The sequence below is a fragment of the Rosa chinensis genome, chromosome 3 (genome assembly GCF_002994745.2).
Source record: "Rosa chinensis cultivar Old Blush chromosome 3, RchiOBHm-V2, whole genome shotgun sequence".
Classification (NCBI taxonomy): domain Eukaryota; kingdom Viridiplantae; phylum Streptophyta; class Magnoliopsida; order Rosales; family Rosaceae; genus Rosa; species Rosa chinensis.
Window position 1 is genome coordinate 36,066,253 of NC_037090.1, and position 8,791 is coordinate 36,075,043.

The window sequence follows — 8,791 nt, forward strand, 5'->3', positions numbered from 1 at the left end:
CCCAAAAAAAAAAAAAAAAAAACGCACGCACATGTTCACACAGATCTTAGAAAGTCTAATTTTCTCTAATATTGGTGTGTTATAGCGCTTCTCACACAGCGGACCCTGATTGGGTCCCCCATATCTCATTTAGGATCCCAAGTGCCTCAAGTAACGGTCAGCAGCTCATAAATATCTAAGCAAAAAAAGAGTGCCTATTTATCATTAGCAACAGTGATAATAAAACAAGAATGAGTGATTACACAAGTTCAAATCGCAAGTATACACAGCAATACAAGAGAGCTGATAAATAGCCGCTAAATATAAATGTTGAACAATCAAATTAAGCACAGAAGATGCTAAATTGGAGAGGGGGGAATACAGTGAAATGCTAAACGAAAAATAAATAGCAACGAAAAGTTGCTGAGGTATCTTGAATTTTGTTGCATAGGGTTCATCTAGCAATCAGGATTCTCTCCTGCATTGGTAATTCACTATAATATATGTACAGAAAGTCCCTGCTTTCTGATTGGGGCAGAGGTTGCAAAGGAGGAGTTAATCAAGGAAATTGGGAAGCATAATCGAATAGGGAACTTCATATTTTTGTTACTTCCGAAGAATCAAGTTTTGGTTTATAACCAGAAGAAGAAAAAGAAATTTAGAAAATAAATAGAGCAGAAGTACATTCAAAAGGAGAAACAATCAGATTCACCTAAATTCTCAGTTCTCGATCAGTCTCACTCTCACAATATCGACATAGTACCCAGGTAGACACGTATACCATACAAGTTGAGTCTCTGGAATCAGCCTATAATCAGGGAATCTCACCTCAACATTATCTCCATACAAGTTGAGTCTGTGGTTTTCATTATTAAAACTTGGGCAGGGTACTTGTTTCTAGCATTACAGGCTATGTCACCTGCCAGTATAAGTATTATCCTCTCATCAGGTATTCCAAGTGGCTAACCGTCCTTTAAATAAAAAGAAAACATAACTATTTACGTGAGAAAAGAAAAAAAGATCATCTAGGAGGAGAAGACCTGTGTGCTTACCTGTACAGGGATAAAGTATTGGCCATGTGTTGATAATTAAACCTGACAAAACAAAAAAATTTGGAATCAAAAGGTCAAATTGCCATTCAACAGAACTATTACAACTCAAGATTTTTTGCACTACCTCAATATGATTCTTAAAGAATATAGTAGTGACATAGAATGAACCCTCCAGATGTAACTACTTGTCCTAGTACCCTTTTGATTGCCAGAGTAATGATTAAGCTAAAGTATTGATGCAAACAAAGTCATGAGGCAGAACAAAAGATGAAATGTCTGTCGTTTCTTACTTCGGACAACACTAAATTATGTGGATACAGGAGCTTCATTCAGCTCTGCGCAGCCGCGAAGTAGCTGTCTATTACACAAGTTTAAACTGATTCCTAAGCCGAAGTTAACTTAGAATACTGGTACTACTTTGCTTCCAAAACCAAAAAATGGTTATGGTCACATGAAGCATATCTTCCAACTTCTCTTCTTTTACATTGTTGATAGTGCACAACTTAAGCAACTAAACATGAATTTGAATACAAACATGCATGTATGTCCAAGAAGTCAAAACTAAGACCTTATAAGTTTCATAAGAAGCACACCCCAACTTTTGCAAATTTCACATCTTCTCAGAGAAGATCAACAATTAAAGCAAGCAACTTTTTACAGGGGTATGATTCAGGACCAAAAGTGACAACATGGGTATCAATTTTTTAAACAAAAAAACTGTTAATACAGATTGATCAAACTAAAATGAAGCTTTGAATTATAGTTTGAAACAAGATGTGAAACCTGAAGAGGCAATGACCAGTTGTAAAGCATAAGTGCAGAAAAGATTATAATTTCAGCAAATTAAACAGCACTAGAATGTGACAATAGAAGAAGAAACTAAACTGGCAATTGCAAATAAATGAAGGGGCTTTACTGGGGCTCAACAGGGTTGAGAAGGCACTTCCTCCACCAGGGTTGGCATTGGGTAGCGGCAGAGGGGACACATGTGACTGATCTCCAGTGACTGGACAATGCAATGTTCATGATAATAGTGCGAACAGGGCAAGTGGATAACCATTTGATCAACACTGAAATCCTCCAAACAAATAACACATGGATCTTCATAAGGCAACGTATGATCGACGTTCACTCTCTCCAGGGCTTCAATCGATGACCTTGTCGCGGGAACAAGATTGGGCTTATACATGTCCATGGCTTCAGATACGGCATCGCTGCCGAATAGAAAAGTCATGTCCCATATGGCCACGTCAATAGGCAGCTCGGTGGAGACTGTGGCGTCAAGCACCTCCAGTAACTTGTTGATGGCATTGGGATGTTCCTCCTCGGGGACACGCATGAGTGACAGAGATTCTGTGATTGATTGTGCGCACCTAGTCCTGTAGGGGGATGAAACATTCTGGACAGATCGGAGCTTGACCCAAAATTGTCTCGAATCTAGGAGCGTTCGCTCCTCCCAAATAACTGGGTAATCAAGGCTACTGCGGCTCCCAATTGCCCTCGAAAACCTTACTTTCACGAGAATATAATCCTCGCTCACCTCCCCCCGATCTGGGTATGGGCTACTTTCTTGTTTCACTTTGGTGGACAACCGAAGCACCACCATCTCCTCCATCAGCTTCGAACAACTTCGTCTCCTTGATCTCCTTGATCTAACTATAATTCGACCACATAAAGGTCTTCCACACCCACAAGGAAACAAATTCTCATGTAATGTGGATTCCAGGAAAAACAAAAAAAAACATATTCCAGGAAAAATAAAAATAATTATATGAAAACATTTACTCTTATAAATTAATTTGAGTTAATTACATATAAATGTATATCTGAATGTTATTATAGCTATAAAGTCACCAACTAATTTTTTTTCTCGTAAAACCACTAGATTAAAAATGGTGTTATATTTTGGATATAAAAACCAACATATTTACATAAATGCCACTAGAGTAAAAAGTTAACAACCATTCTCTCTCTCATCTCTGGGGAGGTCTCCGGTCAACTCCGGCCGACCTCCGGCGGGTCTCTGGCTAACTTTCAGCGACTACAAAATCTACTGTCACTAGCAATAAAAACTACTCTGATGAGATTTTCGGCAACCTCCGGTGAGGTCACAAAAGTTTCTATCACTAGCAATAAAAGCCATGACTGGAATCCTGAATCCGGCTACCGGACTGGTGTCGGGATTCCGGCGTCTGAATTTTTTGCCCCCCAATAATACCTAGTAATCATATTATTGTCCCCCAGTAATCATATTATTGCCTCCCAAAAATCATATTATTGCCTCCTAATAATCATATTATTGTCGTCCAGTGAATTGTATGAACTCTCACAACCAAAATGAATACACTACAGACACAATTGATCAATTTATAATCATATTATTGCCTGCCAATAGTCATATTATTGCCTCCCAATAATCATATTATTGCCCCCCAATACAAAGTCCAATGTCTCTACTGCCTCCCAATAGACCACCAAAAATGCACCATTTCGTAGGATTCACAGATAATTTGACTTTAATAAACAGAAAATAACAGGTAACTTATCAAAACACCACACTATAGTGATCCCTGTCCCTTATATGAAAGTCTACTGGGGGCCAATAATGTGTCTACTGCCCCCCAGTAGACCATCAAACAAACCCCACAGTTACATTGCAATGTCAGATTACTCACATTGTTGAACAAATAGTAGATCATTGGCCTCCAATCCAATAGACATTAAAAAAAAAAAAAATATATGCAATTCCTTGCCAAAAAAAAGAACTGAACAACAATACTTACAAAAAAAAAACGCAGCAATCGGAGTAATCCATGTCACTCCTCCGGCGACACCAGCATGACCAACAACGAAGACCCAGAAACGAGGTCCACAATATCGCAGGGAACGAGCTCATTGGCCCCTTAATTTTTCATCTCCCCTCCTTCAAACCTCCTGTCAACATTGGGTTGTTGAAAGAGATCAGATCGCCGGCCTCACTCAGCCCAGAATAACGAGGACCTGCAGCGCCGTCGCGAGCTCACCGGAACCTCCGTTGTGGAGTGAGCAGGGGTCGGAGATGTCGGGTTCGAACATTGGTTCGTCTTCCGAGATCAGATCGTAGGTGATTCGGAGCTTTGCCCCACTTAGCCCAGACGAACGACGACCTGCAGCGCTGTCGCAAGCTCACCGGAACCTCTGTCATGGAGTGGGCTGGGGTCGGAGACGTCGGGTTTGAAATCCGTCTCGGCGGTGGGGGAGAGAGAGTGAGGAGGTGTGCATCCGATCCAGGTGTCCAGATTCGTAGACATGGAGAGAGAGAGAGAGAGAGAGAGAGAGAGAGAGAGAGAGAGAGAGAGAGAGAGAGAGAGAGAGAGAGAGAGAGAGAGAGAGAGAGAGAGAGAGAGAGAGAGAAATCGGTGAGGGGGAGGAGAGAGAAAATAGATCGGAGGGAGAGCCTGAGAAGAGATGTAATTTATTAATTAAAATAGGGGCAAAATTGTCAATAAATGTTAGATTGGGTAAATGGGGTTAAAAAACTCTTGGTGGTGTAAGTGGGCAATTTTTAAGCTGAAAATGGGTAAGTGGTCACGGCCCCTTTTATTTATACTCCATAATTGGACCACAGAAAGGTCTTCTACACCCATAAGGAAACAAATTCTCATGTAATTTGGATTCCGGGAAAAACAAAAAAAACATATTCCAGGAAAAACAAAAATAATTATATGAAAACATTTACTCTTATAAATTAATTTGAGTTAATTACATATAAGTGTATAATTGAATGTTATTTTAGCCATAAGGTCACCAACTAATTTTTTCTCTCATAAAACCACTAGATTAAAAATGGTGTTATATTTTGGATATAAAAACCAACATATTTACATAAATGCCACTAGAGTAAAAAATCAACAACCATTCTCTCTCTCCTCTCTGGCGAGGTCTCCGGTCAACTCCGGCCGACCTCCGGCAGGTCTCTGGCTAACTTTCAGCGACTACAAAATCTACTGTCACTAACACCAAAAGCTACTGTAACTAGCAATAAAAACTAATTTGATGAGATTTTCGGCAATCTCCTGTGAGGTCACAAAAGCTACTATCACTAGCAATAAAAGCTACTGTCACTAGCAACAAAAGCTATGCTCGTGAGATTTCCGGCGAGGTCACAAAATTTACTATCACCAACAACAAAAGCTACTATCACAAACAAAAGGTACGCTGGTGAGATTTCCAACGAGGTCACAAAAGCTACTGTCACCAACAACAAAAGCTATTGTCACCGACACAAAAAGATACTCTCACCAACAACAAATGGCTATTGTCATCATCACCAGTAACAAAAGCTACTCTCACCATCACCAAAGTCTACTCTCATCAATGCCAAAATTTATAACCAAGCAGGACAAAAACTACTATCACACAGAACAAAAGCTACTCCAAGATATTGAGAGAGCTATTCTCAACGACTAACAAATCTATGGAAATGTAAAAGATACAACCAAAACAAAAATGCTACTGCAATCGAGTAAAGAAAACATATTCAATGATATAAAAAGTATGCAACATTCAACAATGATATCACAATGTAAAAATTAACTTCCATAGTTGTCAAAAGTCACTACCATAGTGGTGAAAATCTATTACAATAGTTGTATAAAACTACCGTCAATATTGTAATGCTATTATCATTTTTCAATGGTGATGCTCTAAACCCATAGGCATAATTTTGCCACCTTCAGCACGTTCAACATTTTTTGGTTGGCCAAATATTCTCTTGGTCAATGGAGGCTTCAATATCCAAATTCACATGATTTTCGAAATTGACTACTACATATGCAAAAGAATTCTGCAATAACAGAGATACAACAAGATATTAGTATTTGAAATGAAAACTAAAAACAACAATGTATCGTTGTGCCGCAAACGTGGCACTCTTTATGTTTGAACCCAAAATGAGCATTTTGGCCTGACAAGGCGTGTCTTGGAGAAATTGAGCCAATGTCAGTGGCTCAAGCTATATATTGTCGACAAGTTCGAAATATATTATTTAGAGGCTAAAATATGGAAGATTATGCAAGCTGCAAGAAAAGGCACGCACATGCAAATATTCATACTCCATTCAATGAAGGAATATGGCATGCACGTGGGGAAGCATTCCACTACATTTCATGGTGGCCAATAGGGAAAACCTATCATGATTTCATTAGTGCTTAAGTGTTTAAACCACCATGATTCAATTAGTGTTTAAGTGTTTAAACCACCATGATTCCATTAGTGTTTAAGTGTTTAAACCTCCATGATTCCATTAGTGCTTAACCCATCATGATTTGTTTAAGGCCAACCACTATGGCTTGGTAGCCTATATATAGAGGCTACAACGAAGTAACAAGACACACAATTCATCAATTAATCTCTACGATTATCGAAGCCTCTCCGGAGCAATTCCTCTCCTTCTCTCACCGGTGACCACACTCCAGTCCCAGAATCCTCAGGAGCCGACTGTCAGTGCCACCAAACCCTCTGTCAACGTGCTTCGGTCCTAGTCTCCTCGGGAGCCGACTGTAGTACCACGACCACAACGGTTACGGAACCAGCCAAGCAAGGGTAACACCCTCGCAAACCAACCAAGCTAAAGTCACGCTTTAGCAAGTTCTCCCCACTTCCTAGTGATTTTCGCTCTGCTCGATCTATGACGTCGAGTATCGATTGTGTGATTTTGAAGAAGCTCAGCAAAAGTCCTCACCATAAGGCACAAAGAATCCCGCGATGAGGTTGGTACTCTCCTCGTCCACAATCGCTCAAAAGAAGTCAGGTCAAGGGACACCCCCGACTACCGCACTCAAATGGTGCTGGCACGCCAGCGCAGAAAAGAGACTATTGACCAGCTACAACAAAACTGGAGCCAAACACTTTATCAACTAGATAATGAAAAATAAGCAATCTAAAAAAATACTTTCATAGGTACAAAAATCTACTATAGCACATGTACAAAGCTACTGAACCAGTAATAAAAAAAAACTATTGACATAGGTATAGAAAACTACTGTAAAACATGTACAAAGCTACTGGTTCAGTAAAAAAAGCAACTGACATAGGTATATAAAGCTATTGTAACACATGTACAAAGCTACTGGACCAGTAATAAAAAGCTACTGACACATGTACAAAAAACTACTATAACATATACAAAGTTACTGGACCAATAATAAAAAGTTACTGACATAGATACTGATTGCACAAAACCAACTTATTATACATGTTAATAGTGTAACACAAATTCCAACAAGAAATGGTAGAGATATGGGTCCGGCCCATATAGAAGAAGGATTTTCAAAATGTCACTATAAATCTTGAGCTGTCTCGCTAAAACCTCTTGAGCTGCTTGGTTTAATTATGACAGATGGTTGTTTAGTGTGTATAAGTGTGTAATTGTTTGTGCACTCACTAGTTATGGAAGGGCCCCTTACTTTTGTATACACTCACTACACATTTCTGTGCATCCTCTAAATAAACATTTCATCTATCAGCACAGAGATTCCAAAATAAAGAAATATGTATAGACCTCTTAAATGAATCAATGGACTTCAAAGGATGCAATCATTTATACACACTGATACACACAAAGGATGCAATCATTTATTTATTCGATAGATAAACAATGAAGCACCAAGACATTGTTTTGAAAACCGAGACAATATATTTGTCAGACATGTGCACCCTGTTCGTTATTACGTCTCCATCCTAAAGAACATATTGAAGCAAACCAGACTCCATAATTAAACTTAGAGATAATGATTATACACTACAGAATTTTTATGTGAAGGCATTCTTTTCATGTTTAATAGCATGTAGTAGTATGCGAAGCCAAGCAAGCACAATCGAAGCTTATAGTCAAAATTTTATTAATAGTATTCTATAAAACTTCACAAATGCCAATCAACCAATATTGATCCCATCAATTAATGAATATACACAAATCCAATGCCCTAATTGAATCCAATTTCAAATTAACCCCAACAATTTCAACTCAAAACCCAAACATAGAAAGAATAGGGACTGACCGTGATGGCTGGACATTAGGCGCCGGTAGAGCATTGACAAAATTCACCAGCGAGAAGAAAGAGGTAAAAAGATGAGTGGCGCCACCGGAGATGAGCCGATAAGCCGAATCAACGACGTTGGACAACCAACGCTTCCCTCGATTGGCTTTGTTCGGAGGCGGACGAGAATAAGGAGTCGTCAGCGACTTGCGGGACGGTAGCTTGCGGCTTGAGATCTGTTTGGACCCAAAATGAGCATTTTGGCCTGACAAGGCACGTCTTGGAGAAATTGAGCCAATGTCAGTGGCTCAAGCTATATATTGTCGACAAGTTCGAAATATATATTTAGAGGCTAAATAAAGCCTACTATGGAAGCATGAAAAGTCAACTTTAGCACATTTTCCTACTTCGACTAGGAGAAACCGAGCTAAACAAGGAAGGAGGGGCGGCAGACTAAACAAATGAAATCTAAATGAGCTGAAACTTTCTAGATTAATACTAGACATCCCAAGGATCATTTCTTATGAAGAGTGCCAGAGCTAGTTTGAAGTGGAAAGCCTTCAAACAATCAGCCCAATTTTCTACAGAAGCAAAACTGGAAAACTGGACCTGTAAGAGGTCCAGCAGCATTTCCGGCCCAACCACATGGAAATAAATTCTGAAATTTTACCACAGTAATCTACACTAATGGTGGATAATTTCATATGAAGAAGTCGAAGGCTCATTATGAAGTCTTGTTGG

At 39.3% G+C, this 8,791-nt stretch overlaps 1 long non-coding RNA gene across 2 annotated transcripts; it reads right to left on the minus strand.

Annotated features, from left to right (window-relative positions):
- Positions 1–377: 377 nt before the first annotated feature.
- On the minus strand, positions 378–2,724 carry LOC121052234. Of its 2 annotated transcripts, none has more exons than XR_005808604.1 (3): positions 1,948–2,724; positions 1,032–1,073; positions 378–898 (listed from the first exon to the last, which is right to left on the minus strand). It is a non-coding gene; the product is annotated as an uncharacterized LOC121052234 (long non-coding RNA). The 2 variants fall into 2 exon arrangements; XR_005808605.1 differs by having other exon boundaries at positions 1,917–2,724.
- Positions 2,725–8,791: the final 6,067 nt, after the last annotated feature.